The sequence below is a fragment of the Hippopotamus amphibius genome, chromosome X (assembly GCF_030028045.1).
Source record: "Hippopotamus amphibius kiboko isolate mHipAmp2 chromosome X, mHipAmp2.hap2, whole genome shotgun sequence".
NCBI lineage: Eukaryota > Metazoa > Chordata > Mammalia > Artiodactyla > Hippopotamidae > Hippopotamus > Hippopotamus amphibius.
The window spans coordinates 74,514,006-74,529,940 of NC_080203.1; the positions used below are offsets into that span (position 1 = coordinate 74,514,006).

The 15,935-nt window shown below is 34.7% G+C and overlaps 1 long non-coding RNA gene across 11 annotated transcripts in view; it reads right to left on the reverse strand.

Moving 5' to 3' along the window:
* Positions 1-15,935, reverse strand: part of LOC130841823 (uncharacterized) — a 230,560-nt gene that overhangs the window by 184,896 nt on the left and 29,729 nt on the right. The window lies entirely within an intron of this gene.

The following is a 15,935-nucleotide window of genomic DNA, read 5'->3' on the forward strand; positions in this document are numbered from 1 at the left end:
TCTCTGGTGGTGCAGTGGTTAAGAATCCGCCTGCCAATGCAGGGGACACGGGTTCAAGCCCTGGTCTGGAAAGATCCCACGTGCCACGGAGCAACTAAGCCCATGCATCACAACTACTGAGCCTGCACTCTAGAGCCCGTGAGCCACAACTACTGAGCCCGCAAGCCACAACTACTGAAGCCTGCGGGCCTAGAGCCGGTGCTCTGCAACAAGAGAAGCCACTGCAATGAGAAGCCTGCACACTGCAATGAAGAGTAGCTCCCGTTTGCCTTAACCAGAGAAAGCCCTTGCACAGCAAGGAAGACCCAATGCAGCCAATACATAAATACCCTATGACCCAGCTAAAGCACTCCAAAAAAATCTACACAAGAGAAATGAAAACATACAAGAACATGTACATCAATGTTCACAGCAGCATTTATTAATAGTCAAAAGAAAAACAAAAAGGAGAAACAATTTAATTTTCTATCAAGTGCTAAATGGAAAAATAAAAATGTAGTATACTTATAAAATTGAATATTCAGCTCTAAAAAAGGAATAAAATACTGCTTTATGCCACTACAAGGATAAACCTCAAAAAGATTTTGGGAATTCCCTGGTGGTCCAGTGGTTAGGACTCGACACTTTCACTGCCATGGTCCCAGGTTCAATCCCTGGTATCAGGGAACTAAGATCTTGCAGGCTGCGCAGCGTGGCCAAAAGAAAAGAAAAAAGATTTTAACAAGTGAAGGGGATCAAACTCAGTATAATATATACTACATGATTTCATTTATACGAAATATCCAGAAAAGGCTAATTTTAGACAGATCATTGGTAGCCTGGGGCTGAGGACAGGAACAGGACTCAATATAAACAGCCTTGAGGGAATTTTGGGAAACAGCGAAATGTCCTAAAACTGGATTGTGGTGATAGCTGCACACTATGCAGATTTACTGAAAATAATTGTGCACATACAATGAATAATTTTTATGGTATGATATCATACCTTAATAATGTTTAAAATGAACCAAATTGAAAAATTTTAACTAAAAAATACATCATCTACAATTAAAAATAAAAAATTCACTTGAGATCTCAATAGCAGAATAGAGACAGGAAAAAAGAGTCACTGTATTTGAATTTGAAGACAGATCAACAGAAATTACCTAATCTGAGCAACAGAACAATAAAAAAAAAAGGTTGAAATAAAACAGAGACTCAGGATCTATGGGGCAATATAAAAATGTCTAGCATACAAGTCTTCAGAGTGCCAGAATGAGAAAAACATTGTGCAGAAAAAAATGTTCGTAGGAATATCAGCAAAAAATTTCCCAAATTTGATGAAAGATGAACCCACATATTCAACCACCTCAGCAAACTCAAACAAGATAAAGCAAAAGAAAAACACACCCCAAAATATTAGTCAAACTGCTAAAAAACAAAAATAAGGAAAAAAAGTTGCAAGCAGTTACAAAAAACAGCACATTTCTTACTGGGAAACAATGATTCAAACAACTGCAAATTTCTCATCGGAAACGACAGAGGTTATAGATGGTGGAAAAACATCTTTATTTAAAGCGCTGGAAGAAGAAGTAGATAATGGTTTCATTATCTAACACCTCTTTATCCAATGAAAATGTCCTTTAGGAATGAAGGTGAAATGAACACATTCTTGGATGCTGGAAAATGAAAAGAATTCATCTGAAGCAACACTGAGATGAAATGATAGAGAGTTCTTTACTCTTGAAGGTAAATAATGTCCAGAGGGAGCCAGCATATTTAGGAATGAAGAAAGAACAACAGAACTGGTAAATGACTAAAAGACTGTTTTTCTCCTAAGTTCTTTAAAATATGTAAGACTCTAAAATATGAAAGGAATTATAACATAGTCTGGTGGGCTTTCAAAATATATAAATGTAAGACACATGGCAACTATTTAAAAAAACCATTGGGGGAGTATAAAGAGATCTATATGAATGTTAAGGCTTCTGTGTTTTACTTGAAATGGTAAAACATTAAATCTATACAAACTGTTAGGTGATTGCTAGGTATGTATATTATAATCCCTACAGCAACAACAGCAAAACAATTTTAAGAGATGCAACCAAAAGTTTAAAAAAGAACATTAAAATGGAATACTAAAAAAAAATGTTCAAATAATGCAAAAGTAAAAAATGAAAAATAACAAACAAAATTAACAAAGACAACAAAGTTCAGACACGTAGAAAGTTAGAAACAACATCAGTATGTTCCTTGAGAAAAAAGCTTGACAAGTACAAATTAATGATTTTCTTGACCTTAGAAGTTAAGCCATTGTGGCAGAGAATTATAAAGAAATTTAGAGAAAGGAAGGTGCCTACAAGGGAAAGACAGAATCTGAGCAATTGATTATTGGAACGAATGCCACAGAAAATCACATAAAAGCAGGTAGGAATATTAAACTAAAAATTATTATAAACTGCTAACAGCCAAGTGCAGAATTGCATGAGAATGAGAAGCCCCTCAAGGTTTCAAAAACAGGGGTCAGGAGGTACTGGCCTGCGGTTTTTATCAACAGGTGGCCACAGGGAAGATCAGAGAGAAAGATTCCCTTTGTGCTATCAGAGGAAGGGGAGCAGCAACTATGGCTGAAATCCTGCCCAGAAGCATCTCTCCTAACTCTCTTACCAAAGAAAAAGTTCTTAATCTCAAAGGAAGATCACTAAAACCTGAAGCACTGGGTAGAGAAATAGAGGGAAGACCAAAATTAATACCAGGCCTACCTCCCCTAAGGAACAAAAACCTAAATGCACAACGTGGGGAAACCAACTACATCTGGGTAAGGGGAGAAAAAACAAAGCTTTAGCCTTGGAGGAGGAACAGGAATACAAGCTGAGAACAGCATTAAATATGAAGGTGCAAGAAGACTTGAAAAGGCATACTCTAAGACCCAGAATCACAGTGCCAGCTTAAAATTAAAATAATACACAGGGGTAAACTGAAGGAGACAGACCCTCTCTGGGAAGCAGTGCAAAGGGGGAAATCCAAAGCCAAGAAGGGACAGGAAAACAATGTATCATCACATGGTTCAAAGTCTCTGGTGCACTGAGGGAAACCATAGTAACAAGCTTCAAAACCAGCCCAATTCTCACTAGTTTTATACAAAATTCCACATTAACAGCCTAGACAAAAGAAAGGTATGTTTTTCTCAAAGAATAAAAAGTATTTACTTCAGTATCTACAATCTTATATAACGTCTGACTTTCAACAAAAATTATAATGTAAACAAAAATAAAGTGACAAAAGCAGTCTGAAAAATGCACTCTTCAAAACTAGACTCAGATATGAGATGTGGAAATTAACAGAGAATTTTAAATAACTAGGATAATATGTTTGAAACGTAGGTAACAAACAAGATCACATAGGTAATATCAGAAGACAGGTAGGAACTATAAGAAAGAATCAAAAAAGGTAGAAATTAAAAACGCAGAAATGAAGATTGCCTTTAATGGGCTCATAAGGAGACTCAACACAAATGAATAATCAGGAAACTCAAACATAAGTTGACAGAAACTATCCAAAGTAAGATGCAAAACTAAGTGGGGCGGGGGAACATCATTCAAGACAAAAGTGTAGAGACATTAAAAAACATCAGTGGTTGCCAGAGGTCAGGAGCTGGAGGAAGGGATAAAGAGGCAAAGTACAGAAGATTTTTAGGGAGAGATTCTGTATAATAGTTTAATCTTGGATATACTGTCATTATAAATTTGTGCAAACCCATAGAATGTACAACAGCAAAACTAAACCCTAATGTAAAATAAGGATTTGGGTGATGATGTGTTAATGCAGGTTCATCAGTTGTAGCAAAAGTACTACTTTGGTGGGGAATGTTGATAATGGGGGCAGCAATACACGTGTGGGGGGAGGGGATATATGAGAAATCTCTGTACCTTCCTTTCAGTTTTGCTATGAACCTAAAACTGTGCTGAAATGGTAGTCTGTTTTAAAAAATGACTTTAACTCAAATCCATACAAAGAAATAAACAGGGCCAGAAAAGCTTATTACAGAGGTAAACATAAATGATAAAATATATTTTTCACTCTTTTCTTCTAAAAGGATATAAAAGAGAACTGCATAAAAAAATACAACTATAAAACACTACTGTTGGGTTATAACATGTAAAGGCCTCATTTGTATGGCAATAGCACAAAGGAGAAGAGGATGCAAAAAAGCAATGTTTAAAGATTTCATACAATATTGGACATAACTTAGTATTAATCTGAACTAGATGGCTTTAAATTAATATGCATATTATAATCTGTTGAACAACAATTTTAAAATAAACTAAAAAAAAAACCACTAAAAATGAGTTTTCCTATTGCTAGCAACTGGTATTTGTAAGTTTTAAAATTTTTTAATCATTCCATTATGGGTATAGGGATATCTTTTTTTTTCACTGAATTTCTCTAATTGCAAATGAGCATCTTTTCATTTGCTCATTTGCCATCTCTGTATTTTCTTTGGTGAGGTGTTTGTTCAGATCCTCTGCCCAATTTTTAAATGTTTTTTTCCTTATTGTCCAGTTTTAAGAGTTCTTTGTATATTAAAGCTCTTTATCAGATACGGGTTTTGCAAAATTTTCTCCTAGTCTGTGCTTTTTGTCTTTTCATTCTCTTGACAGTGTTTTGTCAGAGCAAAATTTTTTTTTTTTGGCCACACTGTGCAGCTTATGTGATCTTAGTTCCCCCATCTGGGACTGAACCCAGGTCCCCTGCAGTGGAAGCACAAAGTCCTAACCCCTGGACTGCCAGAGAATTCCCAGAGTAAATATTATTAATTTTAATGAAGCCCTACTTATCAATTTTTTTGACATCATATCTAAAACTCATCACCAAACTCAAAGTCACACATTCTCCTGTACTTTCTTTCAGAAGTCTTACAGTTTTCCATTTTCTACTTAGGTCTATGTTCCATTTTCAGTTCATTTTTGTGAAAGGTTGAGGGTCTCAAAGTAGGTTCACTTTTTAACCTGTGGACATACAATTGAAAAGACTATCCTTTTATCACTGAACAGCCTTTTCTGCCTTTGTCAAAGGTTTGTTTGCTACATTTGTATGGGTTATTTCTGAGCTCTCTATTCAGTTCTACTGATCTACGTGCCTATCCTTTTACCAGTAGCATGCTGTTGTAACTGTAAGCTTTATAGTAAGTCCTGAAACCAAGTGGTGTGAGCCCTCCAATTTTGTGCTTCTTCTGCACTTGTTATAGATAATCTGCCTTTCCATAAAAGGTTTAGAATCAACTTATGAATATCAACAAAATTTTCTGGTGGAATTTTAATGTAATTTTAATGTAAATTGCATTGAATCTATAGCTCAAGGTAGGAAATTTGACATTTTAACAATAATGAGTTTTCAATCCATGAACAGAAAGTACCTCTCCATTTATTTAGATCTTCTTTGATCTCTTTCCTTAGTGTTTTCTCATTTTTCATCAACAAATCCTATACATACATATTTGGTTAGATTTATACCTATGTGCTTCATTGTCGCTTGGTGCAACTAGAAATGGTATTTTTTTATTACAAATTCCAAATATTCATTGCTGGCATATAAGAAAATAATTGACTTTTGTATATTCTAAATATGTCCTGCATCCTTCTTATCCTTGCTTATTAGTTCTAGATTTTGGGGTTAGTTTTCTTACTGTTTTATAACTTTGCTTTTAAAGAACTACATCACCATAGAGTATATACCTCTCTCTCTTGTAATCAGAGAAACTGTGCATCAGCTTGTCATCACAGGTAAGGGTTTTTTTTTTAATGTAACAATGTTTCTAATACTGTATTATGAAAAAAATACTGTATTATGAATATGACTGTAACATTACATGACATAAAATTTTATAACACTTCATTCAGTATTATATAGGCTATCATACTGATTACACCAGGCTACCATAAAGCAATCATATTGCTGCTTCTTCACTGTCAATGCATAAATCATTATACCTGTAAATATATATTAATTTATTTTTTCACATTATCTTTTCATTTTTGGTACCTAGTGTTAGTAATAGGTATAACACCTACAGTGTTCTGTATCATCTAATACTGATGGAGGTACTGATAGACATCTTGTAAACAGATGACATAAGCTTATAGTCTTGATAAATACAGCAGAGTACTGTAAATGTGTTTTCCTTATGATTCTTTTTTTTGAAACTCAGTAAATATTCTTATATTTTTAAGACATTTTATTTATTTGTTAATTTATTTACTCATTTATTTAACTTATTTATTTTTTGGCTGCATTGGGTCTTTGTTGCTCTGCATGGGCTTTCTCTAGTTGTGGAGAGCGAGGGCTATTCTTCCTTGTGGTACTTGGGCTTCTCATTGCAGTGGCTTCTCTTGCTGTGGAGCACTGGGCTCTAGGTGTGTGGGCTTCAGTAGCTGCAGCAGGCAGGCTCTAGAGGACAGGCTCAGTAGTTGTGGCCCACAGGCTTAGCTGCTCCACAGCATGTGGGATCTTCCTAGACCAGGGATCAAACCCGTGTCCCCTGCATTGGCAGGCGGATTCTTAACCACTGTGCCACCAGGGAAGTCCCCCGTATGATTTTCTTAATAACATTTTCTTTTCTCTAGCTTACTTTATCATAACAATACAGTATATAATATATATAACACATATATCATTTAAAATATGTGTTAATCAACTATTTATGTCATTGGTAAGGCCTCTGGTTAAGTAACTGGGGAGTCAAATGTTAATCTGTGGATTTCTGACTGCCTGGAGGACTGGAGCTCCTAACTCTTGCACTGTTCAAGGGTCAATTGTACTTGCAAATCACGTATCTGGTAAGAGACTGCTGTCCAGAATACAGCAAAAGCTGTTATAACTCAATAATGAGAAGGCAAACATCCACTTAAAAATTGGACAAAATATTTAAATAGAGATTTCACCAAAAAAGATATATGAAAGGCTGATAAAAACATGGAGGGAATTCCCTGGCAATGCAGGGATTAGGATGCCATGCTTTCACTGCTGAGGGCACAGGTTCACTCCCTGGTCAGGGAACTAAGATTCTGAAAGCCACAGGGTGTGGCCAAAAAAACAAAAGGAAAAATCCCCTAATTTATTAGTCATTAAGGAAATGCAAACTGAAATCACGAGATGCAATTTTACTCCAAAAGAATGCAGTAACAAATGTAGAGAAAAATGTAAAATCATTAACCCTCCTACATTGCTGGTGGGAATGTAGTATACTCAAGTTACTTTGAAAAAAATTTTGGAAATTTCTTAGAAAGTTAAACATAAATTACCATATGATCCTATAATTTACACATAAGAGAAATGAAAACATAGCCACACAAATATTTCCATGTGAATGTTCACAGCAGCATAATTTATAATAGCCAATAAAATACAAACAATCCAAACTCTCAAGTGTTTAATACAGAAACAAAACCTGCTATACTTATACAACTGATTATTATTTGCAAACAAAATAAATGAAATACTGATAAAAACAATAATATGGATGAACTTCAAAATAATTAACCTATGTAAAAGGAAACAAAGATTACATGTTATATGATTCCAATTGTATGAGAAGTCCAGAAAATGCAAACCTACAGAAACAAAAGTAGATTATTGTTTGCCTGGGGTTAAAGGTGGGAACAGAGATTAAACATGAACTGGTATGAGGAATGTTACTGGGCTGATGAAAATGTTACAAAATGGGATTATGGTAAGGGTTGAAGAACTCATTAAATTTACTAAAAATTATTTAATTGTACATTTTAAATGAGCAAATTAAATGGTATGTAAGTTTTATCTGAAAAAAATTTGATTTTTAAAATTGGAATGGTCTAAACAACACTAAAAAATAAAACAGACATTGTCATATGGGATAAAACACAAGCTAACCCACCTATCTATCTACTCTAATTATTTGATCTAAAAACCCAACCACCAACCTACTTACTGTCAAACAGACACCCACACAAACTTTACAAATACAAAAAGATTAAAAGTAAAAAGATGAAAAAAGATATAGCATGAAATATTAACCAAGGAAAAAAGTTGAGAATCTATACAAATATGAAACAAACATCAGAATAAGAAAGATAATCAGAGAATAAAGAACACTATGACAAGAGACTTTCAAAATAAAGAAGACAATTAAATCACAGATGTGAAAGCACATATAGGCAAACTAAAAAGTAGTTTGAGATTTCAACACTGCTTTCTCAAAAGTTAATAATACAGTCAGAAAACCAGAAAAAATATGGAAGGCCTAAATAACACTATCAACCAACTTGATATAATTACAGAACACTCCAAACAATAACAATGAAATACATATTCTTCTAAAATACACAGGTGTATCACTGACCAAGACAGATCATGTTCTGATCTATAAAACAAATCTCACTGAATTTTAAAAAATAATAATATAAAAGTCATTCTAAAATAAAAAACTAAGCTAGAAATCAACAACAGAGAGATATTTGGAAAATTCCCAAATAACTGGAAATTAAACAACAAATATCTAACACAGAGATCAAAGAGAAAGTCTCAAGGGAAATTAAAATTTAAAACTAAAGACACTGAACTAAAAGACAATGAAAATATAATGCATCAAAATCTGAGGGATGCAGCTAAAGCAATACTAACAGGGAAATTTATAGTACTAAAATAACTATACTGGAAAATAATAAAGACCTAAAATCAGTAACCAAAGCTTGTATTAAAGAAACAAGAGAAAAAAGAGCACACAAAGCAAGGAAAAGGAAGGAAATAATAAAATCTAGAATAGATATCAAAACAAAAACAATACCAAAAAAATCAATAAAACCAAAATTTGGTTCATTGAAAACATCAACAACACAGGTTTGAATGGCATGGCTCCACTTATACAAAGATTTTTTTTTTCAATAGTAAATACTACAATACTACATGAACCGTGGTTGGTGGAACCCACAGATATGGAGGACCTGTGGATATAGACACCTCCAATATAAGTTAGTTATACATGGATATTCAACTGTGCCTAGGGTTGGCTAACCAAAACAAACAAACAACAACAACAAAAAAAAAACCCACAAAAGAGAAACAAACTATAAATCATCAGTATCAAAAATAATGCCAAAGACTTTAAGAGGAAAATGAAGAAACACTACAAACAACTTTTGCTTATGAACTTGATAAATTACATGAAATGGAACAATTCTTTGAAAGACGTAGACTAACTACCAAAACTTCATCAAGAAAACCTGAATAACCATTGGGACTTCCCTGGGGGTCCAGTGGTTAAGAATCCACCTTCCAATGCAGGGGATGCAGGTTCGATCTCTGGTTGGGGAACTAAGATTCCACATGTCGGGGCAACTAAGGTCATGCACCACAACTACTGAGCCTGTGGGCTCTAGAGCCTGTGTGCCACAACTAGAGAGTCCATATGCTGCAATTACTAAGCCCACACACTATATAGCCCACACACCACAACTAGAGAGAAGCCTGCATGCCACAACAAAGAAGCTACATGCCACAACTAAGACCCAATGCACCCAAATAAATAAATTAAAAAATAAAAGAAAGAAAGAAACCCTGAATAGCCCTATACCTTGTAAATAAATTGGATTGGGAAGTTACTAACCTACTAAAGGTGAAAACTTCAAGCCTAGATAGTTTCACTGCTGAATTCGAGCAAACAATCAAGAAAGAAAACATACCAATTCTACACAATCAATTCCATTAAAAACAAAAGAAGTGCACATGGTCCAAATATAAAACCAGTATTACCCTGTTCATAAATCCAGTCAGAAACATTACCAGAAAATTATAAACCAATATTGCTAATGAATATAAGAGATGTAAAAACTGTCCCAAAATATTAGCAAATCAAATCCAGTAATGTTAAAAAATTGTATTACAATCAAGTGGGTTTCATCTAAGGAATATAAGGTTAGTTCAACATTCACAAACCAATTCCATAATGAAATTCCATATCAAAAATCTCAGTAAAAAAGACTGGACACTCATCTCAATAGATTCAAAAAAAGGAACTTAAAAATTCACACTTTCATGGTAAAAACTCTCACAAAACTATAAACAGAATGGGAAGTGCTTAACCTAATAAAGGGCATCTATATAAGACCTACAGCTAACAGATACTGGAAAGAAGAAAAGTATGCCCTCTCTCTATACCCTAATGAACACAGTAATTGAAGGCCTACCAGTTCAATAAAGCAAGAAAAATAATAATAAGGCACACATGTTGGAAAGGAAAAAAATTTAAAGACCTTTATTTGCAGAAAATATAATTGTCCATCTGTAAAATCCCAAATAATCTACCAAAAAAACCCAAAAAACTCTTAAAAGTAAAAAGTGACTTTAACAAGGTTGCAGAATATAATGTCAAGAAACAAAAGTCAATCATATTCTTATACAGAGGTACACATAATTGAAGTTTGAAATCAAAAAATAAAAATAATTCAATTTATAATAGCATCCCCAAAAAGGAAGTTCTTATATATAAATCTAACAAAATATGTGCAGCGCGAGATTTCCAGCAGCATCCAGAAGATCACAGTGAAGGAACATCCAACACTGGAAACAAAGGAGCAGAACAAGATCACCATGGTCATCTTCTGCTCACTGAGCCTGACCCAGCGAGGGCTGCAGGGCATGGGGCTAGGCACCTTCCTCATCAAGCAGGTAGTGAAAAAGATGCAGCTCCCAGTGCTGGATGCCTCACACCAAACAACAAACAAGACAGGAACACAAACACACCCATCAGCACGAAGACTACCTAAAGTCATAAAAAGCTCACAGAAAACCCCAAAACACATCACCTGACACAGCCCTGCACAACAGAGGGAAAAGACACAGCTCTACCCACCAGAAGGCAGGCACCTATCCCTTCCATCAGGAAGCCTACTCAAGGCACGGGACCAACCCCACTACAGGGGGGAGAGAACAGAAGCAAGAGGAACTACGACCCTGCAGCCTAGGGAAAGGAGACCTCTAATACTGTAATTTAGACAAAATGAGAGAACAAAGAAACACCTTGCAGGCAAAGGAGCAAGATAAAAACACACAAGACCAAATAAATGAAAAAGAAATAAGCAAAATGCCTGAAAAAGAATTCAGAGTAATGACAGAAAAGATGACCCAAAATCCTGAAAATAAAATAGAGAAAATATAACAAACATTTAATAAGGACCTAGAGAAGCTAAAGAGCAAACAAACAGTAAAGAACAAAATAACTGAAATTAAAAATACTCTGGATGAAATCAACAGCAGAATAACTGAGGCAGAAGAACAAGTAAGTGAGTTGGAAGACAGAATGGTGGAAATAACTGCCACAAAGCAGGAAAAAGAAATAAGAATAAAAAGAATGGAAGACAGTCTCAGAGACCCTGGAGACAACATTAAGTGCACCAACATCTGAATCATAGGCATCCCAGAAGAAGAAGAAAAAAAGAAAGGGTCTGAGAAAATATTTGAAGAGGTTATAGTCAAAAACTTCCCCGACATGGGAAAGGAAAAAGTCAATCAAGTCCAAGAAGTGCAGACAGTCCCACACAGAATAAACCCAAGGAGAAACACACTGAGTCATATACTAATCAAACTAACAAAAATTAAACACAAAGAAGAAATATTAAAAGCAGCAAGACAAAAGTAACAAAGAATATTTAAGGGAAAACCCATAAGGATAACATCTGATCTTTCTGCAGAAACTCTGGAGGCCAGAAGGGAGTGGCAGGGTATATTTAAAGTGTTGAAGGAGAAAAATCTACACACAAGAAAACTCTACCCAGCAAGAAACTCATTCAGATTCAACACAGAAATCAAAAGCTTTACAGACAAGCAAAAGTTAAGAGAATTTGGCACCAACAAACCAGCTTTACAACAAATGCTAAAGGAACTTTTCTACGTAGGAAACACAAGAGAAAGAAAACACCTACAAAAACAAACCCCAAACAAGTAAGACCATAGTAATAGGAACATAAATGTCAACAATTACCTTAAAACAGTTACCTTAAATGTAAATGAATTACACGCTCCAGTCAAAAGACACAGACTAGCAAAATGCATAAAAAACAAGATACGTATATACACTGTCTACAACAGACTCGCTTCTAACCTAGGGACACATACGGACTGAAAGTAAGGGGATGGAAAAAGATATTCCATGCAAATGGAAATCAAAAGAAAGCTGCAGTAGGAAAACTCATATCAGACAAAATAGACTTTAAAATAAAGACTACTATGAGAGACAAGGAAGGACACTACATAATGATCAAGGAATCAATCTGAGAAGATATAACAATTGTAAAGATCTATGCACCCAACATAGGAGCACCTCAATACATAAGGCAAATGCTAACAGCCATAAAAGGGGAAACTGACAGTAACACAATGATAGTAGGGGACTTTAGCATCCAACTTACACTAATGGACAGATCATCCAAACAGAAAATAAATAAGTATACACAAGCTTTAAGTGACATATTAGCCCAGATGGACTTAATCGATATTTATAGGACATTCCACCCAAAAACTACAGAATATACTTTCTTCCTGAAGTGTACATGAAACATTCTCCAGAGTAGATCACATCTTGGGTCACAAAACAATCCTCAGTAAATTTAAGAAAATCAAAATCATATCAAGCATTTTTTCTGACCACAATACTATGAGACTACATTTCAATTACAGAAAAAAAGTGTAAAATATACAAATGCATGGAGGCTACACAATAGGCTACTAAACAACCAAGAGTTCACTGAAGAAATCAGAGGAAATAGAAAAATACCTAGAAACAAAAAACAATGAAAACATGACTCAAAACCTATGGGATTCAGGAAAAGCAGTTCTAACAGGAGAGTTTATAAACCAATACAATCCTACTTCAAGAAACAAGAAAAATCTCAAATAAACAACCTAACCTTACATCCAAAAAAATTAGAGAAAGAAGAATAGAAAGAAAAAAAAATGGAATTCACTAGAAAGAAAGAAATCTTAAAGATCAGATCAGAAGTAGCAAGCAGTATCACCAGTATTTCATCTTGTGGAACTGACAACCACAGCCACAGAAAGATACAGAAAATGAAAAAGCAGAGGACTTTGTATGAGATGAAGGGACAGGATAAAACCCCAGAAAAACAACTAAATGAAGAGGAGATAGGCACCCTTGAAGAAAAAGAATTCAGAATAATGATGGTGAAGATGATCCAGGACTTTGAAAAAAGACTGGATGCAAAGATTGAAAAGTTTACCAAAGACCTAGAAGAATTAAAGCGCAAACAAACAGAGATATGCAACACAATAACTGAAATGAAAAATACACTAGAAGGAACCAATAGCAGATTAACTGAGGCAGAAGGGCAAATAAGTGACCTGGAAGACAGAATGGTGATAATCACTGATGCAGAAAAGAATAAAGAAAAAAAAAAAAAGAAGAACTGAAGACAGCCTAGGAGACCTCTGGGACAATGTTAAATGCACCAACATTCGCATTATAGGGATCCCAGAAGGAAAAGAGAGAGAGAAAGGACCCGAGAAAATACTGGAAGAGATTATAGTTGAAAACATCCCTAACATGGGAAAGGAAATAGCTACCCAAGTGATGAAAGGGAAGAACCTACAACCAAGAATACTCTACGCAGCAAGGATCTCATTCAGATACAATGGAGAAATCAAAAGCTTTACAAACAAGCAACAGCTAAGAGAATTCAGCACCACCAAACCAGCCCTACAACAAAAGCTAAAGGAACTTCTCTAAGTGGGAAACATAAGAGAAGAAAAAGATCTACAAAAACAAAAACAAAACAATTAAGAAAATGGTCATAGGAACATACATATCGATAATTACCTTGAATGTAAATGGACTAAATGCACCAACCAAAAGACACAGACTGGCTAAATGGATACAAAAACAAGACCCATATATATGCTGTCTACAAGAGACCCACTTCAGACCTAGGCACACATACAGACTGAAAGTGAGGGGATGGAAAAAGATATTCCGTGCAAATGGAAACCAAAAGAAAGCTGGAGTAGCAATACTCATATCAGATAAAATAGACTTTAAAATAAAAAATGTTACAAGAGACAAGAAAGGACATTACATAAAGATCAAGGGATCAATGCAAGAAGAGAACAGTTATAAACATATATGCACCCAATACAGGAGCACCTCAATACATAAGGCAAATGCTAACAACTATGAAAGAGAAAATGCAAGGCAGAAATAGAGACACAGATGTAAAGAACAAACATATGGACACCAAGTGGGGAAAGCAGGGAGGGTTGGGGGTGAATGAATTGGGAGACTGGGATACCAAATTGTACACTCTAAATATATCCTGTTTGTTGTCTGTTAATTGTATCCCAATAAAAGTTCTTTTAAAAAAAAAAAAGATCAGATCAGAAATAAACTAAAAGCTGGCTCTTTAGGAAGATAAACAAAATTGATAAACCATTAGCCAGACTCATCAAGATAAATAGGGAGAAGACTCAAATCAATAGAATAAGAAATGAAAAACAAGAAGTAACTGACACCACAGAAATACAAAGGATCATACAACTATATGCAAATAAACTGGAGAAACTGGAAGAAATGGACAAATTCTTAGAAAAGTACAATCTTCCAAGACTGAACCAGGAAGAAATAGAAACTATGAACAGACCAATCACAAACACTGAAATTGAAACTGTGATTAAAAATTTTCCAACAAACAAAAGCCCAGGGCCAGATGACTTCACAGGCAAATTCTATCAAATATTTAGAGAAAAGCTAACACCTATCCTTCCCCAGCTCTTCCAAAATATACCAGAAGGAGGAACACTCCCAAACTCATTCTACGAGGCCACCATCACCCTGATACCAAAACCAGACAAAGATATCATTACAGCCCAATATCACTGATGAACATAGATGCAAAAATCCTCAACAATATACTAGTAAACAGAATCCAATAACACATTAAAGGATCATACACCATGATCAAGTGGAGTTTATCCCAGGAAGCAAGGATTCTTCAATATGTGCAAATCAATCTAACTGATATACCATATTATCAAATTGAAGGATAAAAACTATATGATTATCTCAATAGATACAGAAAAAGCTTTTGATAAAATTCAACACCCATTTATGTTAAAAAAACACCATCCAGAAAGTGGGCATAGAAGGAACCTACCTCAACATGATAAAAGCCATATATCACAAAGCCACAGCAAACATCATTCTAAATGGTGAAAAACTGAAAGCATTTCTTCTAAGATCAGGAAAAAGATAAAGGTGCCCATGATCACCACTATCATTCAATATAGTTTTGGAAGTTTTAGCCATGGCAATCAGAGAACAAAAAGAAATAAAAGGAATCCAAATTGGAAAAGAAGTAAAATTGTCACTGTTTGCAGATGACTTGATACTATACATAGAAAATCCTAAAGACGACACTAAAAAACTACTAGAGCTAATCAATGAATTTACTAAAGTAGCAGGATACAAAATTAATGCATATAAATCTCTTGCATTCCTATACACTAACAATGAAAAATCAGAAAAAGAAATTAAGGAAACACTCCCATTTACCATTGCAACAAAAAGAATAAAATAACTAGGAATAAAACTACCTAAGGAGGCAAAAGACCTGTATGCAAGAAACTATCAGGCACTGATGAAAGAAATCAAAGATGATACAAACAAATGGAGATATATATCATGTTCTTGGATTGGAAGAATTAACATTGTGAAAATGACTATACTACCAGAAGTAATCTACAGATTCAATGCAATCCCTATCAAATTACCAATGGTATTTTTCACAGAACTAGAAGAAGAAATTTTACAATTTGTATGGAAACACAAATGACCCCAAACAGCCAAAGCAATCTTGAAAAGGAAAGATGGAGCTGGAGGAATCAGACTCCCTGACTTCAAACTATACTACAAGGCT